Source organism: Nothoprocta perdicaria, unplaced genomic scaffold (genome assembly GCF_003342845.1).
Source record: "Nothoprocta perdicaria isolate Ctin4 unplaced genomic scaffold, notPer1 scaffold_8, whole genome shotgun sequence".
NCBI lineage: Eukaryota > Metazoa > Chordata > Aves > Tinamiformes > Tinamidae > Nothoprocta > Nothoprocta perdicaria.
Genome location: NW_020456087.1, coordinates 4937353 through 4957979, shown reverse-complemented (window position 1 = coordinate 4957979; position 20627 = coordinate 4937353). Strand labels below are relative to the sequence as shown.

Sequence of the window (20627 nt, the reverse complement as noted above, 5' to 3'; positions counted from 1 at the left end):
AGAAAGAAAAACTGCAAACGCACTTTATCTTCACAAGTTTTTCACCAATCACTTTACATTTTGGATGCCTATACATTTACAGGAGYGTTCCCATGGAAACCAGAAAGTAATTCTCTCTGGAATATTCTTTACCAATGTATGCAAGTAAAAATGCAACTATTATTTGAGTAGAAAACTTCACGGATTCAGTTCTAGSTGGGATTTTTAAGACTGTGTTTTGAGTACTGTGTCAGTGGATCCATGAGAAAACTAGGGAGCTCCTCTGACAACCACGAGGAAAGATGCAGAGGTCGATGTGCAGGCTACTTGGAGCAAGGCACAGCCATGCCATGACCAACGGGATGCTGGACAGTTTACAACCTCCAGTGTTCTAGTTTGGACCATATACATTTAATTTTTGAAGGAAGTGATATCTTTTATTTAGCTGCATGACTTGCTTGAGTCCCTGCATTGGAGCAGGGTAAGAGTTAGTGTGTAGCTTGTTTCAAAGGAGAAGTTTTAGTGAACTTGCGAGGGCCATTTTACTACTGGGAAATGAAGGCCCTAAGACATATCTGTGTAGCTGGAACTTCCTAGTTATATATTTTTCAGCAAGTTACATATTTTTTCTCTCTGATTTTCCAGACCCTTACTTACAGAGAAATTTTAGGCGAACAGCTTGCTTGTGTCCACAGGATAAAGAACTGTAACTAACTTGAATCTTCCCACACTCTCCACAAATGGTACAGCCTTGTTACTCTTCACATCTTTCCTCTTCTCTGTGGGACTTGTATCTGCCAACATTACTATGTTTTTGTCAAATCAATATATGAAAACAAGTATCATTCCAATATCTAACTGCAGCAATCACTTTTCAAGGCTTTTCATTACCTGTTTCTAAGTAATGAGACTATGACAGTAAGCAGTGAGTCACTGGCACTATCTTAGCTGAATACCAACATGTGCTATGTTTGCACATCTGATTGGTATCAAATTATTAACAAAATGCACCACCTTCCTCTTTCTCAGCATCACTTTTTCAGTTGATATTGGCAAGCTCAAATGGAATTATGAGATTGTCATAGGAATTGAATGCTCAGTTTCCAAACATTACCCTGTGCATCCCAGCTGCTTTTAGAGACTAGGGCTAGGACACTTTTCTAGTGACACTATGTTACAATTTCCTTTAAAAAATGACTGGCCTGCTTAAATAATTGTTATAATCTATTTATTAACTTCTCTCTCTTACTCCAGAAATGGCTTCAGCCTAGATTTGCTGTCAAGGACACACATATACTTAATTTCTCATCCTTGCAACCCAAGATCACATTCTAGAGAACAAGGTCAATTTAGAGTCATGATAGAAGAGTAATGTGATAATATGATATTGTAGCCATAATGGAGACATTATAAAAGTCAGCTCAGTTTAAAGGCTCCTGAAAAGCCTCTTCCTCTACATTAACCTTTTTTTCCCTAACAAATCTATGATTTCTCAGCTTGCAATGAGTCATGTCATGTAATTGAATGTGTCATATCCAACTACGATATGATGAGAAAAAACATAACAAAAAGCGACAAATTTAATACGACAAGAATGAAATGCTACCATGGTAAACATCAGTTTTCAGCAATTGGGTACATAACATTTTTAAAGAGGACAACTTAACAGTATAGTTATCATATAATAATCACAACTCCTAACATACAGAATTACTTCATTTTCAATGTTTCATGCTTTCAAATGTCCCAATAATGACTACCTTTTGGTATCCAGTTTAAAGATTTTTTTTGCCTCAGTTAATGCTGATATTCTCATGAAAATTAAAGTGAGCTTAAAATATAGTCATTGTAATCTGTTAAAATTGGGAAAGTGTCTTTAATCGATAATTGCAATTTACATTACAGGTAAGGAGAAGTGCTCAGAGGAATTATTCCACTTACTCAAATTTGCAGTGCCTGATAATGGCATATAATTGCTTTGTTATTTCAGGTAAAAGCTATTATTTTGGGAAATGTAACAGGATTCTTATTACTAGCCAAATTCCTGGAAAAACAAGAGAAGAAATATTTTGAAGTTCATCAGTAGACTGGAACTAGAGATCTTGAATTTAGACAAGAAGTGACAGGGCAAAAATGCTAGGCACTATAGAGACAAGTGAAAGGGAAAAAGGATAAATTGTGAAGGACTAAAATTGGCTAGAAGCAACTAGCCACTGTCTCACTCTAGGAGAAACTGATTTTGGAAAGTTCCAACATTTTATTTTAAGATTAATTTTTATTTATTTATTATTTTTACAATTATTGCTGCTATGTCAGTCATACTATGATATAATGCAAATTGCTGTGAATTTTATTTTAAAATGATTAGGGAAGGTTTACAAATTTGAGCAAATCTTTTCTGCATCATAATGTCTCCTGTTTGCTTTTTTTTTGAAAGCAGTTTCATTCATTACACTCAAAATGACAAAAATAACCCACTTTTCTATTGAAAAAAATATTTCTTAAGGTTTCCCTTCCAATTGGAAAGAAATATTCAGTCATCTAGTTAATGATCAATGAACCTCTACAAATACTCTACATCTTATAAGGCCTAAGGCCTGTGATCAAGAGAGGTTAGACAGAAAAGAAASATGTAGGAGTGCACCAAGCTCACTGGCACATACTAGAATATCTCTGAGCAGCTTGCTGTGCAGAAGCACCAGCTGTGCAGCTAAGGGTGTTTGCAGCAGATGAGTGAAGGGAGAAAAACACCCTTACTAAACAGTGAGAAAGACATCCCATACAAGCAAGGACAGTTCATCTTAGGATGAGATAATGTAAGATAAGAAGCATCCTTAGGAGTGTAGACACGGATGAGTTGGGGACATCCTTGGTGCTGTCCTTTTCTTTGAAGGGGGTGGGTCAGAGGCCTGTCGTATTTATCCGGCTCTAGGAAGTGTTCATACTGTACGTGCAGATAACTTACTGATTTTCCAAATTCCAACTCCAAGAATAATACTAATACTAATATATATGTAATATCTATAACACTAACAAATTGAAGGATATACTTTTTACGCAGTTTTACCTGGGCTGGGTCTGGTGTTTCATTTTACAATATTGGAAAGGTATTTATTTTCTTAAATATTTTGTTAATATTTTATGTTCTCTTCTGGAGTACAAAATAAAATACTTTCTGTTTTGTATGACCTACTCCTTGCTGCTATTATGCACTAAGAAATACGAAAGCTGTCTTATTACTTCACATGCCAAAGTTATCAATAATTGCTCCTACATTTTCAGAAACATCTATCTTTTACAACTGGACTGTCACACTTCCAGGCAACAATATTACTGTTGGCCAAAAGGCATTCAGGTCCCTTTTCCTTCTGATTGAATTTATGTAACTAGATCATAATTTAGGATGGGAACTTCCTAGAAAGAAAATCTCCAACTCTGTTCTACCAGTCTGTGAGCAATGTTTAGGTCTAAAAATGATGTTCCATTTAGCTGACATATTTGTCAAGTACTGCATAGCGCCTGCCACAGATGGGGAACTGCTGTGGCAACAGCTCCTATCAGCTACAGCTTTCTGTCTCTGCTTCCTCACAACCATTGCCAGGATTCCCTCTGCTGACTTGCTGCAGTTGTGTTGTTACTGCTTTTCAGACTCTGCCTTTGGAGCAAGAGCAAGATCAGAGCATGTATCTGGCTTTCTTCTTGAGAAAAGGTCTAGCATGTGTTGTCAGTATCTGTTCACTTCTTTCAGGTTTTCCAAAGAATTGTGGTTAGTTCCTCTCCTTCTATCCGTAGTTTCCTTGAGCTGCCAAGAAGTCTTTGGCAATCCCCCCGAAACATGCTTCCACAAGTTCTTCTAAGAGGCTCAGAGCAGATTTGTCTACCTAGAACAAAATATCAGGGCATGAGCTAAAACTGTACGGGTAAGGTGGAAACGGTGTGCAACTGGCTCCTAAGTATGGAAGCACATCACTGTTGAAAACTGTACAACAGAAGCCAAGATATCTTAGCTTTTAAGGTCAACCTTATTGGGGAATATTTCACAACTTTGCCAAAGATCAARAAAGAATAAAAAAAGATCACTTGGTCTGGACAAGAATAGAGATAGGAGTGTGGTTCTCTGGCCAGTGAAATGCTGCTGTGGTCACAAGGMCCCTGGATTCTGGCCACCTACACTTAGCTCTCTAAAGGGGAGTTAGCAGATTATTTAAATAAATTTTAGAATGTAAAGTTTTTAAAAGTATAAAACTTTTAAAAGTATTAGTGGAGACATCATAAGGAAACTTAATTCAATATCAGGTATCAGAAGAATAAATATTCAAAAAATGATATATATTTCACAAAAGCTTTTCAYTGAAAATTATCTAGATATATCCCACTGTCTCAGCTTTAAAATTCAGTGCAGCTTGTAGGGACATAAAGCCATGAAACGGCCCGTTCCTTGCGGGAATTTTTGCATAGAGCTGTTGAATGCTCTTAATAGATCTTGAAAAGCAAAAAAAATGAAGCTCTTTCAAGAGGTTTATAAGGACACTTGTTAGAAGGGGTAATTTATCATTATCTTTTCCTGTCCTGCCTTTTGCATGTGGACAGCAAGAGATCACAGAATGAGGTGAGATCTGAAAAATAATACCACAGTATTGCATCAAAACCTGTTTGTTCTCTATATTCTCTCAGTCCCRGCAGTGAAAGTAAAGCAGTAATCACTGGAATTTCTCAGTTTAAMCCAGCCATGAGAGATTCAGGGAGCMCACAGGAATACCTTTGCTCCACCAAATCTCTTCCAAAGGCGAATTCTCTGTAGATAAGGGAAGCATAATTAAATTGCTGTATCTATGCCCACAAAATCATCTTAAGGCTGATAAATTAGATACTTAATCACAKATTTCTCCAAAATATCTAAAAATGTAAGGCTACTCAGAAGAAGAAATAACGCTTCTTGTAATGGTGGTTGCTGCCTTGGTATTCAAATGCTATAACAGATACAAATTCCCCTTAGGCTCTTGAGAGAAGACTAGATGACTGAAGAAAATCAAAATGAACCTTACTCATCTTAAATATGCAAGCACTTTTATTCCATATACTTATTTATTCTTTAGTAAAAAATTTGTAAAATGAGGACATAATTTGATGTTTACTACAGGTTAAAATATTCCCATTTTTGTCTAGGTTGATTCTGAGATAAATGTTTATATGCACACTGTCACACTAAAAGGGAAATCAGTACTAATGATTAGTTAATGATTAAAGACTAATGATTAGTTAAACCATCAATGTATAATGGATGAGACGTTGGCATTATGTCTAGTTCTTTGAAGTTCTAGAGATCAGATAACACAGATCTATACACCTGCTATGTCTCATATTCTTAGGCAATATTTAGAAAAAGAAAATTCTCTTATGGAATGGTAGTTCTAGGCAGGTTTTTTTTTCAAAATTATTTATTTTACAGTTACAGGAATGTTCTTGATTAAAACTTAATATRCATTTTAAAGTGATTTTCTTTTGAGGTTTCCTCAGAGTAATTTAAACAACTGGGCTTTTTCTGAGGAACTGTTTGAACTGGCCAAAAAAGAAAAAAAATGGACACTAGGCAGTTATGTGTTAAAGCTTTATGGCACGTCACATTTTCTTTTTAAGTTGTTTTGCTTCCMTCTTTATGCCATGAGGCTTTTTGTTGTCTTGCGTCAGCTATTTGAGCACATTCAGATAGTTCTAGGGTAACTTGTGGCTGATTCATGGTGGAAAGCAAGCCAGAAAACCCCAAGCAGGTTTTTTTCTGTTTCCAGGTTCAGATACAAATGTTTATTTTTCTTGTTTTTTCTTTTTATAGCTTACATTAGCTATGAAACAATTGTATGTATAAAATAGTGTGCATTTTTACTAAATATGTGTCAAATTAAAGCTGCAGGACCTATTTTTATATACTTAAAGAATATAAATATCTAGTCCTGCAAGAATTTAAGTGCTTTCCATTTACTATTTCAGCTGGACTGCCTAAGCAGTGTTTTATGATTATATAAAACTTGAACTTTTCTTTTTGAGTCATGCACATCTTTTTGAATCACTCACTGTAACTCATGCAAAGGAAGTAACAGCTTGCTACTTGTATGAGTCAGAATCTAAATACAGCTATTTAAAAATCATTTGGGAGCTGTATTATTAGCTAATTAGCATAATTCAGTTTTAGAGAAGATATACCATCTAACGTGTTTCACTGCATCAATTCATAAACAAAAACTGCAATTAGTTATTATTTCTTACGCATTAGTATTACCATTGAGATTCTATAACACGGCCACAACAACCTACAACATAGCCTTGAAATCGAAACTGGTAGCTGCAGTTGAGGCATATCTTTCATTTTTAATATTTGACACATTCCAACAGTGCCTAAAATTCACCTGGATGGTAAGTGAAAGTAGAACAGCACTATGTTCCACAATGATAAATAAAGGAGAAAAATATCCAGGTAGAAATGGGAGAACATGACTTACAAAAGTTATATGACTTTTATAGCACCTCAGTTCTGGCCTTTGAGGGACCCTATGGAATCTCGTCCAGGCAGGAGCTTGAAAACTGATATATTTGATGACAAATATATTTTCTCTTTCACGGCACAAAAATAGAAGTATTTAGTGATACTGGGAACAATTACTTTTAACCTGTGTTCACCTTAGAAATTTGCTGCTTTGGTTTTCACACTTGAAAGCTTTCTGCTTGAAAGCATGTTCATATAAACATTCTTTCAAGAATGTTACAATTTATTAAACTAAAAGGCATTCTACTAAAAGAAAAGGTATTACCTGTAAATGAGACTCTTATGTGATTTATGTACTATTCTCAGTGTCAAACTTAGGTACCTGGAGTCATCTAATTTGGGAAGCCCGTCTGCATGAATTTCCCAGTATAGTCAATGGCGAGTGCTTGGCCTTTGCAAGAATTCTTGACAGTGCCTAAGTTTAGAGTCTCTCTCCGCATTATCTTTGGAAAGAATTGCTCTCTACATTCTCCATGGAGACATCAAGGAGACTGCCTTCAAAGGAGGAGCTCTAAGTAGTGATTTTGTCATCAAATAGGATGGCCCACTTGCCCTCTTCCAGCTAAGTATATCCCTTAGTACTGCGTTGTGGGAAAATCTCAGGCAGGGACAATTTCTAATAATTGGCTTTATGTCACTCCTGTCTGCAGCCAAATCTTGGGAGAGGGACTTTGTGCCACAATTACGCTTGGGCATGGCTGGAACTGCTCCTACTGCAACTGCCTCGYGGGGCTTCGTTACCTCCTGAGGTCAGGAAAAGCAGCCTCAAGCCTCTCTAATTTGTGGCCCAAGCCAGACTGCCATTAGCCCTGGGGCTGTRTGCCTGTCTCATAGCGAGGCAGGTTTCTATGTGACTCCTCTCACCCTTCCCATGCTGTGTTCCCTGGACTACAGAGCTAGGGTCTCTGTACAAAGTGCAGCCGTGTCTGCCCAGGGGCAACTTTTCAAAAACTGAGAGACCAAGGTAAGAATTCTTGGTCTTGTTAATGTTAATGTTTAAAAATTAATTCAATAAGACCTCAAGTGGAAGTCAAGTTATTTTCCACAGGACTTTCTGGCTATATATGGTTAATATGGTTAAGGATTTTCAAATATAGCTGTTTTTGAAGTTATTGAATCTCAAATGACTGACTGTTGCTTTTCAAAGATATACATGTCTACAGTTTTGTTTATAAATGGTAACTAGTAAGAATTATAGCATTAAAAGGAATTAATAGGAATGCTGACTAAACTTGGAAGAGCTGCAGCAGTTTTGAAATTAAGGCAAGCACAGASTCTGACAAGATAATGGAACCGGTGATCCTTACCACCTGCGTGACAGGAGACAGGGACTGCAAGGCTGAAAACACTGAGTCTTCAGTATATTTTCTAATATGTTTGATTTCCTTTTCTGTGTTCATAACAGTTTCATTATAGAAATAGCAGAATACTTAATTTAGGATTGGGAAAGTATGATGCAAAGGCAACAATCTATGAAATAATAACTAGGTTCAGTCTGGCTTTCATGGGTCGTAAGTAGCATGGGCCACTAGCTGGCTATGGCTTTGTTTTTAAGGCTTTGTTTATGCACTGCAGTAGGTGATTGCCATGTGAAAATTTCAGATTATTTTGGAGGACTCTGTTAAGAACTGAAAACTGTTCTTCCAATTTACTTACGTGAGGGGTCTCAAGTGTGTTAGGCAGCTTTTCAGATGGGGAAATCTCTCTGTATGGCCCTGCCCGCACTGCCGGGGAAGCAGCTCCTTTATGCTAACCCAGGCATAAGCAAAGGGGAGGGGGCTATTGGGAGTCTGCAAACTCTTTTACTCTTTCCTGATTATTCAAGAATATTCATTTCTGGCAACTTCTAAGGGAGTAACTCCTTCACACTCCCAGCTGGCAACATGAGCAACTGCAGAGAAAGAAGAAGGAAACTTAAAAGAACTTTTTTTTTTTTTTTTTTTTTCAGTGAAGAAGGAGCAAACCTGACATTTTTGAGGAAATGTTGTTAGCTCAAGCCTCTGATCACAAATCTGTAGTGTTTGGGACTGTATCCAATATTCTAAAATGAACATCCCTACCACACCTCTTCTAATTRCACGGGGTGATCATCCGAAAAGGTAAGGAATTTTAATTATAGTGTAAAAATAAGGTATTTCAAGACAGGAAATCTCACTGAACGATAATAGAGGCTCAGAAATGCTATTCTGTACATGTGAAGCTACAAAAATTAATGCAGAAAATCCCCCAAACATGGAAAATGATGGAAATTGTCACTTAAGTTTAGATAAGATTTTGATGGCAGAGAGAATATAAACACTATTAAAGCCTCTATTAACTGCACATTTCTGTCTAGAAAATAACCTTAATTATCTCTGCAAATACTCAATTTTTGTTCCTCTTTGCTGTTCCAAATCCCGAGTTGTTCACAGAAATCACTTCAAATGCAATTAAAATTTTGCAAAATAAATTCCCACTATACTAAGAACTCTTCTTTTTCAAAGGAAGACTTTTTGTGAGAGCTTTGCAGCGTTTTTAGTGACACTGGACATGTTATATTACAAACACCAATGCTTTGACAAGAAGATGAAAGCAATATCGAATAATTATGCCAAGATTCACAAACAACTATGTATATATTCATAATACTTGCTTCCCTACATAAGTAAATACACATACAGACTTTGCATCCAAATCTGGAAGTGCAATGCAAGCAATAGATAAGATCTCCTCAAGTAAACATATAATGGAGAGTGGAAAAATGAATGCAGCCTGAAAATAAAAATCTCACTACTTTAATTTTTTTTAAGCTATAAATTGGGATTTAGATTATGCTCTCCACATTGATGCATGATGGCCTGAACCCTAAGTTTGTAAGATTTAATTTTCTGTTGCTCTTAATGAATATTACAACAGCAGCTGCCCCCTGTGGCTTGGTATAAAAAGCAGTGTATATACCTACTACAACATTTGCAGACCTCCTCAGTTTTGTGTTTTTAATGTGAAGAAAAACTGTACGAGTAACAAAGGAAAAATGTCATGGTAACTAAAACATTTCCTATACATGTATTTTAGAGGGAAGCTAAATCAAAGGTCTTCAAAGAATTACTAGGGTTCTTTCTAGGAGGTTATTGACAAATATGTAGTTTGTCTTCTGAGTTTGTGCCTCTTTCACAGATTGGTGTATTTGTGATCCCACAGGCAGGAATAAGTGTCTGTAATTCATTTCTCCTTGTTAACTAGTGTGCTTTTGTGTGTAGGATGATTGACAGCAAACTCGGCTTAGTCCCAACGGATGAGCTTGTTAGCAAAACCCTAGCATCCTATCTCTAATAAAGCATATCAGCAGTACATTTTGTCCTATCTATTAGCCTCTCTGTTTCTTTTTTGTGAAAAGCTGAGTGTCCCTTTGAAGCAATGACAAATAAACCCCTGAACTGAAGTGCTAGGCTGCCTTATGGACAGCTGGATAGTAAATGTCACACCGTGTATAGAATGCCTATTATCAGAGTGAGCCATTTGTTCCATTCCTTTCAGTATCTTAATGTAATACAAAATTGCTAAATCAAGCCCCATGTCTGTGACAGAACATAATTAATGAGAAAGCAGGAGCCAATTCAACACTCTTTATTGGGACCTAATTGGCTCAGGCAACAGAGTTGTCACTCAACAAGAGACTTCCTTTAAAGCAATTTTGTTCTTGGTTGTATTACAGAGCCTATTAAATTGTCCCCTCCTTGATCAGACAAAGAAGTATGTGCATGCAATAATTAGCTTTTCCAAGGGGATTTTTTTTAACTCTTTCAATAATAGCACATTTTCAAGCACTGCTGGAGGAAACAGACAGCCCAGGGAGATGTGCAGTCTCTGCACTGAATAATTGTAGCCCGTGCATTTTGGGGAAGCCTATGAGGGGCATACCAAAGCTGCAGCTAGTGCGTAACATAGTGACCTGACTTCAGAGAGGCTGGAGGTCAAGCTGGGCRTCTAATATTTGCACTCTTTTTCCCTTTTATTCAGTGACTGGAGCCACTGAAGATGTAGAAATATGGATTGTTTAACTCGCTGTGTCCCTCCTGCCATAATATTAAGGACCAACATGAAGAAGGATCTATTTGCCAGTGTCAGGATCTGGAACTTTCGATACCAAGATCAGCAGCAGAGYGGTCTCAGGAGCACTCAAAACCTTGGAAGCCCTGTCCTTTTATTTTCAACACATTTTCATGAACTGCACGCTTTTCTCAATCACTAGATTGTTAGTAGAGCATAAGCTGGTAATAGAACTCCACAGGTAACAAGAAAATTATATTTTTTTTGCCAGAAAAAGAACAAACTTTACATTTTGGTGTTATGTAATACTTAAATCGTACATAAGCAAGAAGGAAGCCTAGAACTCTCTCCCTGACCTGTTTCCCTATAARGTAGGTCTCTAACCCAGTGGTATTTTACCAAGCGGTAAAAGCCAACTTATTTAAAAACCTCCTGAAGGCCAGAAAAGCAAAGATGTTCAGATGCATTCACAAATGTCCATAGTGAGCAATATCTAACTTACTTTCCAGCAAATTTCAGCTACAGCTACAAGCCCCATACAGACTTATTTGAAAGACATGATATAAAATTGAGAGAATCCTGAACCAGGTGAATATCTCCATRTTTGGAAAGGCTTCTTATCAAAAGTTGAATTTTCATGTCTGTTTTGTCCAGAATTAGAGCTACTACTGGAGAATTAGACCCACATTTTACTTGAGTGCCATATTTTCTCTGTTGTCATTTTCTGATATTTGTATAAAACTCAAACAACTCCATTTGTCTGCTGAAAATAGTCTAGAAATACAGAAATAAGCTATATTTGTTTACTTTTTATAATTAGATATTATTTAATATTGCTGTGTTTGTGGTTATTCCTTGAGAATCATAAGAGATTAATATACTTGATGTTTAATAGTGAGTAGACTTTAAYGCTTCCCTTCTGTGTCTCCCAAGGACTAGAATGATGTGATTATCGGCAACGTGGTATGAATTAAATCATTATTTTTTTCAGGGCTAGAAATTTCAGGAATTTCAAATGGAATGAAGGAGACAATTAAAAGGAAAAGTAAAAYGCTGCATTTTTTACAAGTAAGTGTKTAATGGGAGCCCTAGCTCTTGACATGTGCTGTACTGCAGCTCCATTCAGTGTCTGTGATGAGCATGTTTTGGTCTGTGCATCTGACCTACCCTCTTAGCGGTACAAGTTACTCGTACATGCCGATACCAACTATAACATTTGTAACCTCCATCCTCCTCAGCCCTGAGCTAAAAATATATTACAAATCCATTTTTAAGAGTATAATAAAGCGCATGACAATATTTTAAATGAAAATTTTAATCAACAGTGCCCTTTCCCTGGTGACTCATGAGGGCATGTATTATCAACACAGTTTTATTGGCTTATTCTAGTAACAATAATAATGATTTTAAAAACTGCCAGAATCTGATTTTATTTAATTAACCATTTACAACCAGTATTATAAAGCTAAAACTGTATGTTTTCATTAACATTATATGGTCTGGAATTCTGTAGAATTTTAGAGAAGTAGCAGTCATGGCACAGATGTCTACTGCAAAGATGAGAAGATTTTTGACACTGGAAAGGTCAGATTAAAATGTTAACAAAATAAACATTTAAATGGAAATATTCCACAGATTTTTACGAAAAAATATGCGGAAAAATAGCCATTAAAAAGATATTTTGGGGCATTCAAAACAGTCCTGATTTACACGTTTTATCAGATAAAACAGTTCTCTGATATCTCAATTTTCATCCAAAAAAACTACTTGAGTTTCTAACTGAATTGCCAAACTTCTGTGGTTTTGGCCCTCATAACTCTGTAACATGAGTTAGGTGCCATGCTGTCTGAATTTAACACAAGACCAAAAGGCTGTTTCTCCTGTTTGTTTCAGAAAACCTTGGACTCCAGATATTAGTAACAGCCTCCTGACAACACATAGAGAAGTTACATATCCTCACATGTCTATGCTGGTTGATGACATAAAACTGGGATCTAATCAAGAGAGAACAATGACATCACTTGGCTGTGTGTTACAAACAGAGTTGGAGTGTGTGAGTCTAATATTTAAAGTTACTAATCCTTGAGTAGCACTGTAAATTATTTATGGATTATGTCTATTCAATGCATAAGGACAACATTAGCAACGTCTTGCATTAGCTGACAGTGATTAGGAGCGGGACAATAATTAGACACCTGTCCTGGTGGACTGTACAAACAAACAAYGTTATTATCAAGCATGAAGAACGTTGCTTAGGTCTCTAAGTTCCTCCTTCTCACATATGCCAGAACTTCACATCAGGTAACCCAGCAAGGCCTGKTTTTTGCAGCTCTTTGATCTGTTTCCTTGTTTTCCTAAGTGTCACTGATAAACAAAGTATTGCTATTATTGGTAAATCTAGCAAAAAAAACAGTCTGACTTTGAAAGGAATTGAAGGAAAAATATCCTTCCTTATATGTGTGCAATATTACCCTGTAATAGCTCCCCACAGTTTCTATCCTATAAAAATGATGACAATTTGTTTAGCATGCTTTTTTGAATATTATGAAAATATCCCCCTTTTTTTTGTGTGAATACTGGCTCCCTTCTTCATCTCGTGTACTAATTCAGCAATATGTGACCTACTAGCTTGGTCCCCAGTCGCATAATTTTATGTAGGTCATTATATTTCAGAAACAAAAATATTGAACACTCTAAGCAGTCTTGAATTTCCAGGCATTTACTCCGAGGGAGTCTGCAACCTCTGAATCTGTCATGTAACCAGACTTTCCTTCAGCACAAAGTACGATTAAAAGTAATAACACATGTCATACCACTGTGGCAATGCCAACACAGAGGATGCATTTCTACAGAACAGATGGTACTTGCAATGCTAAGAACTCTATTCTCTTCATTTTACCTCATTGTTGCTTGGCTTCTGTGCCTTCTCACACACGTCACACATTTGAAAGTGTGCACAATGTCCTCTTTGGAAAGGGCTTCTGCGTATGAACTCGCACAAACAAGATCAGAATGCAGATCCATTTCTCTAGAGCATAATTCAAAATGGACAGAGGTAAAAACAAAGAATACCATCTGATCGGGAGACTCCTGCAACTGTTATTTCAGAAACTAAGGAATCTATCATTTTGGGAAGTTGGGAAAAGTAGCATTCATTTAAAACATAATAGGGATGAGTTCACCTACTCTGTTATACCTACTGTGCACAGCTGCTAGTGGGAAATACAGCAGTTTTAGGAAGTGCTGAGTAAACTAGATGATAATTTAGGACTTATGAACATYATGAAGAAGAGCTCAAAATACAAAAGAAGTATGACAGGCAGAATTGCGGTTGGCCTTCATCCAAAATAGATATTCTTGTAAAATCGTAAGATATTTTAGGATTATAAGAGCTTTCTAAATATCATTCATAACTGGCAACAAGATGCCAGAGGAAGAAGTTTATCTATAAGTAAGCAGAAGAAAATATATAATATATTAAATAAACAACACAGTAGCAGCTGAATTTTCACTAGATSTGTAGAACCCACATATCCCAGGTTACATGAATTTTGTGGACCACAAACTGACACAGGAAAGCTGCAATGTGTACGGAAGGAAGAAAGCTCCTATATTTACTGAGAGGACAATAGCTCAGTACAGATCTCGGTCCTAATAGATACTAATCTAATCTAATCTAATCGATACTATTCAGCACATTTTTTTTTCCTGTACTGCACAAGAAGTTCATGACAGAAATGCTCTCGCACACAGGGTGCTCTCATATAGTACGAGAACAAGGGGGAGTTTAAACTACTTCARTTACCAACCAAATATTACTGTAATGAACAATGTAAAAACAACTCTATTGAGGAATAAATCCGTATATAACATAATAAAAGATGGCTTCTCCCTAGTCAGGAAGAGGTTGAATAATGGCACTGCAAGCCAGCTTACACATGCCTTTGGCAGCCTGAAAGGACACACGCAGAACTGGGCAAAATTAGCTGCCACGGTCTAGCTGTGTGTTATCTGCAAAATCCTGACAGGCTGCTCAACTGCTCACAGGCTGCCCGTGGGATCCCCTGTAYGGGTAGATGGATGGATGGATAACGTTCAGCATGAATAAAGCCTTGGAAAAATGCAGACGTATCCAACATCTACATTTTAATGTCATCTGCAACATTCTCTTGTAAAGCAGGATTTCTGCAATCAGTCTAATATAGAGAGACCTGTTATAATAAATTGGTCAGTGTGTTACATGCCTGTCTGTTTCTGTGGCTGGATAGAGAAGGTTGTTACTTGCACGGTATGTGATACTGTTTTCAAAATGACCGATAAAGCATGGTGACTTCCAAATTATACAATTCCCTTCACCTTAATTTCTGTTTATGATCTTTGTTTTCTTTCTCTCTGATTTGTATTCTCAGGTAGAAAAYTCCTTATTGCAAATCGCCAGTCTTCAGTGGATTATGTCTGGAATTTAGTTAGGACACCGGCAATGAATGGAGAAGAAATTGTTCTGCCCTTTGCTATCAACTCAATTAGGGGGATCTTGTTAACAGTTGTGAACTTGGCTGCTCTGGACAAGAGATGCTGACAAAGTAGAGATTTTTTATGAATATTTCAGGGAAGATGAATCACTTTTCCTTGTTAGAAAACTATTAATTGTCCAAGGCTAGAGATCTCTAGTTCTTGGAATCATTCAGAGTTTTCATTAAAGCATCAGTAATATACTTCGGAAATTTTATATTCTGAGTTACAGTCTCTGTAGACAAAAGGCATTTTGTTATGCCCTCTCTCGGCGGTCTTTCCTAAAAGAGCACCAGGTGAGCCCTTCTTTGCTATAACTTTGCTGTCAGTGTRTGGGACAAAACATGAATTGTCTGGAGGAATAAGAATAAGGTCCATCCAAAAGGTGGCTTAGGCCTTGATTAAGGCTTAAAGTTCTTCACGTAATTATCCTTAAAGGGGGCAAAATGATTTAAGCCATGCACTCCTTTAAGACCTTTGGAAACATGATTCATGGCATGATAAGCCTGACAGTCACTCTTCATTCAGGGCACACAGAGCAAGCTGTTAACTATTTCTTTTAGTAACAAGGAATAAGAAAAAGCCTGATACCTCACCAAAAGATGAGTATTTAGAAACATCAGTCTTGAGAAAGGAATTGTGTTGATACTAGTAAGTATAAGAAGGTGTATCTGTGCACAAATAACCTAAGAACAGACAACTATAATTGAAGAAAAACAGTTAAAATGCTGAAGATTTATGAAAGTAACATGGCCCAGAGGCAAGAGTGGAAGCTTCTCTGAGTASAGCAAAAAGACTGGAAAAAGACTGAGAAATGTGAGCAGAGAAACAGACTCCAGTGACTTGATTCCTTCTGTGTTCACAGAAATTACGTTTTGTAAGTTATTAAAAATAACAAACAGACTTCATCAAATATTTTCTCTCCTCTAATGGAAATAATTCAAAGCTTTCTGCCTGATTATCAGTAATATCAAAGAGACAATTGCTATTAGATTCCTTTGTGCAGTTCCAGGGAAGCCGTATGGGAAGTAACCATACTGAAAACAGCTTGGGGATAGAGCCTCAGCTGGAGCGAATCACACTTACTTCAATATTTAAAAAGGATTACTGAAATACGAGTATGGAAAAATACTTAACACCAATAATTCTAAGCCTCACCATATGATATTTCTTCATGCAGATTTAATAAAGTGTATGTAAAACTGTAGGCCATAAGCCAAAATAGTCACTAGGCTTTGTGGATTTAGCAGTCATTATCAGAATGATTCACATTGCTGCAGAGGACAGAGTAATGTATTTCYTATAACCACTGATTACTGGCTACAAAAGAATTCTAACGACATATTTTTAAAAGGCTTGACCTGTCTTTCTTAGAACTTACACAAAAAAACAGGTTTAGCTTCTTGAGTAAAGAAGAATTCTCAGAAGAAAGAAGAAACACATGCCTTTGTAGAAATCAAATTAAAATATCTTCAATCACGCTAATAATTTTATTTGGATATGTGGAAATGTGGTGCCTACAAAGCTACCATGATATACATGGTTATGAAGTTCATTATTCTGAATTCACGACCACTCAGATTTATTTAGGTCATGTATTTTTAAATTGATTTTAATAGAYGAGCATTTTGACTGAAGTTAACTTTATCTAGTGTGCTACTAAATAGTAAAGATAGATGCTACAAAATAGCTCTAATGTTTTAGATTGAAGCTTTTCCTTTATGGGAGACTTCGCTTATATCTGAATTCACTTGCTTTTGAATATTGTAAATAACTATACTTAAGGTATTTCAGCTTCAGGGGAAACCTGTAAAAAAATGAGTTGAAGACTTGACATTTCTGTAATAACATATTTTAGATTTGTTTCCATCAAAAATCTTAAAGGACCTTCTGTAATAAAGATTGTGGAGAGACACAGGAATTTTTGAAATGTTAAACTTTGTGTATTTCTTCCTCAGTTCTCTTGACTGCACGTTTTCTGTAGGCATTAGACACAGGGTAGCAGCCCTTTCCAACCTCTGATGCCAAAACTGGAATAGGGCCACACGACTTCCAAGGGAGATTTACGGAGATATTTGTCAATGGCAACTCCTGAGAGTTCAGGAGTTCAGGTCCAGTCTTCCTCATATCAGTGATTTACCACAGCCAATATGAGTAGTAACAAGTAAATCAGCAATCAAGAGGGAATGGTGATTAGCTTCTGAGACCACAAATACAATCCTCTTAAAATGAATATGCTGCCTTAACTTCAGTTTTAGGCTCTAWAAAGCCCCAATACACATATTTAATGAGTCTTTCGAATTCAGATTTTGGTTGCTCACAATATGCCACATTTTCAGAAAATTCTAATTACCTTTGGAAATCAAGCCCTTTTATTGTATTTGCTATATGCAGATTTAATAAAAGGACCAACAGAAGAACTAACAAAGCTCAACCCAAACCCCAGCTCCTTCTGCACTCTGAGTCCTTTCACCTCGTCCCTCTTCACAGACATGTTTGTGTTTTACCTGTCCCTACTGGGAATCAGGTATTTTTGTTCCATGTATTATATATATCCTGTTTTATTTCTATATATTTCCTACTATGAAATGTGATGGCATTTCTAAAATTTTCCAAACAAAAATGAAATAGGAATTTCAATTTTAATATTACAAGCTTTATCAGTTGTAGTGACATGATAAGGGAAGTACTTTTCTTACTATTTTCACAGAGCAAGGCAAATTATCCTTGAAACACTGTCCGTTTTACAGATACATCTTCATGGGAGAACAGCCACAAAAATGCAATATCCATGCTTCCTAACTTCAGGAAAAGTTTTCACTGCATTTCTGCTAGTCCGTAAAAGCAGTATCACTTTCTAGAAAAGTTCCTGCTGGGCTGAGTTGCAGGCCTGGAAATGGCCTGTTTCGTATTTGGTTCTAGTCATCAGYGCAGTTGTAACATCCATAATAACATTTATCTGGAGATGATTAACCGTATGATCTTTACTTCCAAAAATTTTTCCATAGTGAAACTCTTTTTCAAAGCCACAACCAGTTCCTGATTCTGTTTCATGCCTGGTTTCATACTCAAATCTGTAAGTCTCCAAGAAAGAGTATATTCAGGAATGCAATATTAGCTATTTATCTGTGAATTATTATACATAACTGGAACTAACAGCTTCTGATAGATACCATGGTTTATAATGTAGCACTTTGGTTTCCAAAAGAAAACAAATACTAAAATTTCAGCTTTCTGGAAGTTGATATTTAGAAAACAGAGGCACACCAAAGCATCTGAGGCCAAAAACTCTTTCAGTAACACACACTGGAGAGCGCTCAAATTAAACAAACTATACTGTCAGTGAGCAGAAGCAGACCAATCTTTTCTTTGGCTGTCAAGAAAAATCACCAGTAATCTATACATCAGCTTTCACTGTGCTCATTAAAAAAAGAAAAAAAAAATTTTATGCCCATGAGCTCAAATTTGGATATGAATTTTGACAGAATTGTAGTGAACTCCACTGCAGAATATATCTAGATTTTTAATTGAGTTAGAGAATACTAGGTGGGCACCGTGTACTTTATACAAACAAGCTCAGAGCTATTTGAAAATATGCATTTGTATTGGAGGTTTTCAGAAAATGAAAACCATATTCTTCAAAAAACAGAAATCAAACCTGCAGTTTGAGAGGGTGACAGTCTTCTCAGTAAGATACTCTTGAATTTGAATGTTAAAACAAAGCCATAAGCACTTTTTAAAGCAGAAAAGCAAAAAAATCCTATGTAGAGGATGTATTTTTTTTTAAATCAAGCTCYCAGTTACCTTAATACAGAATTTAGCAATGCATGAGTCTTATATGGGAAGTACTAATAAAAGTAAATAAATGGTCCAGTGTAACAGAACTGCTTTTACTTCTACACTCCAGTAAACTGCTAGAACTCCTAGCAGTTTATATAGTTTATAGTTTATATAGTTTATATAGTTTATAGTTTATATAGTATAGTTTATAACTCCTCTATACTGAGAGGAGCTAGAAGTGACTGGTTGCTGGGAGTATGAGGTCACTCCTGGTTTACACAAATGAAACAAGCACGGACAGCAACATCAAGCCTCTGTTCCTGTGAATGTTTACCCACATATAAACATACATTTGATTTAGCTACATATGCATTCCTGTTGGGTGAATTTTCTGTGAATATGTCGGTATTCAAGATTCAGTGGACAAAAATCTCTTGAGAAAGCTTGTATCCCAAAGGAACTTTATCATTAACTCACTCTACAGTCAAGTACACAAGACAGAAATCAACAAAATATTTGACCTTACCCTTGCAGCATTACAAAATTACACAATGTTCTACTCAGTCAGAAGACAAGAAAAATTACACTGACAAATCCATGCAAAACAGCTGATCTGACGCATCAATTGTGAACTAGGAGGATTAAATTTACTATTGAATATTTTATGTTATACAGATATTAAGTATCACCTAAAATCTGAGCACAGAACAACAAGAATAAATTCTGTATAAGCTCTTGACCTAATACAGAGCTTCTATTGAGGCTATTTTCTCATAAGATGTGACAGAAAATGTCATAATAATCATGCATGCTCAGGACCAGAGAATAATTCAGGTTGGAAGGCACTTCTGGAGGTCACCTGGTCCTATCCCCGCTCAAAGCAGAGTCAGCCTTGAAGCCAACCCAGCTTCTAAATAACACATCCAGTGGAGTTGTTTAATATATCCAAGAATGGACATCCCTCCTCTGGCAAGTGTCCATCCAAGTTCCCGTGATTCTGGTAGCAGCTTTTCATGGCAGCTTGGCAGCTGTTTGCATGAAGAGTAATATGTAGAAATATTGAACTACATTCAGCTCTTCGGCTCAGTAAGAAGAAAAGATAAAAAAAAAAAAAAATGGTTCTGGGACTGCTTAGCTCTCTGGGACCAAAAATTGCATTTTTTACAAGTTATCATTTTAGAACCTGTAATCTATCCTAACGCATAGAAGATACTAATAAAATAATCTTTGGAAACACAAAATAGAAGTGATGATTAAAAATGAACTACGAATGCTGTGGCTTTTAAGCCATGTCATATCAAGAATAGCTGTTCTTTGGTAAAATAACCATCTAGAGAATCTGAAATGAGAATATAGACACTTCGAAAAGCACAGATTTTATCCATTCAAATTTTGCCTTACATGTTTTATACTCTATTTTACAGTTAATTTATTACATGAAAATCATATATTGGCCTTTTGCCCTCTCACTACACCTTCTGTAAAATGAGCYATAACAACTTACCACCTGTATAATACCTAATAGATGTACTATCACAATGAAAGATTCTTATCACAAGCTGCCAAAAATTTGAAAATTATTCAGTATAAACACTTAGAAAAATAGTATAGAAATGAAAGTCAGTATTTGTCTTCTTTGTATTTGCTCAGTGGAAGGCCTCCTGCCTCAAAACTGCACTGAAAATGAATTAAGGCACTATACGCAGGTGTGGTAATTTCTCTTTGCCAGCCCTGGAAGTACCTGCAATGTTGCAGTGCTGTAGGAGAAACACCAAACTGGTATTTCTGG

General features: G+C 36.4%; 2 long non-coding RNA genes across 2 annotated transcripts; both read left to right on the top strand.

The window, feature by feature from the left end:
• Nucleotides 1–8471: 8471 nt before the first annotated feature.
• Nucleotides 8472–11604, top strand: LOC112958071. The gene is made up of 3 exons (XR_003251337.1): nucleotides 8472–8616; nucleotides 10517–10787; nucleotides 11538–11604. It is a non-coding gene; the product is annotated as an uncharacterized LOC112958071 (long non-coding RNA).
• An 841-nt stretch (nucleotides 11605–12445) lies between these two features.
• LOC112958065 lies at nucleotides 12446–15089 on the top strand. The gene is made up of 2 exons (XR_003251335.1): nucleotides 12446–12599; nucleotides 14956–15089. It is a non-coding gene; the product is annotated as an uncharacterized LOC112958065 (long non-coding RNA).
• Nucleotides 15090–20627: the final 5538 nt, after the last annotated feature.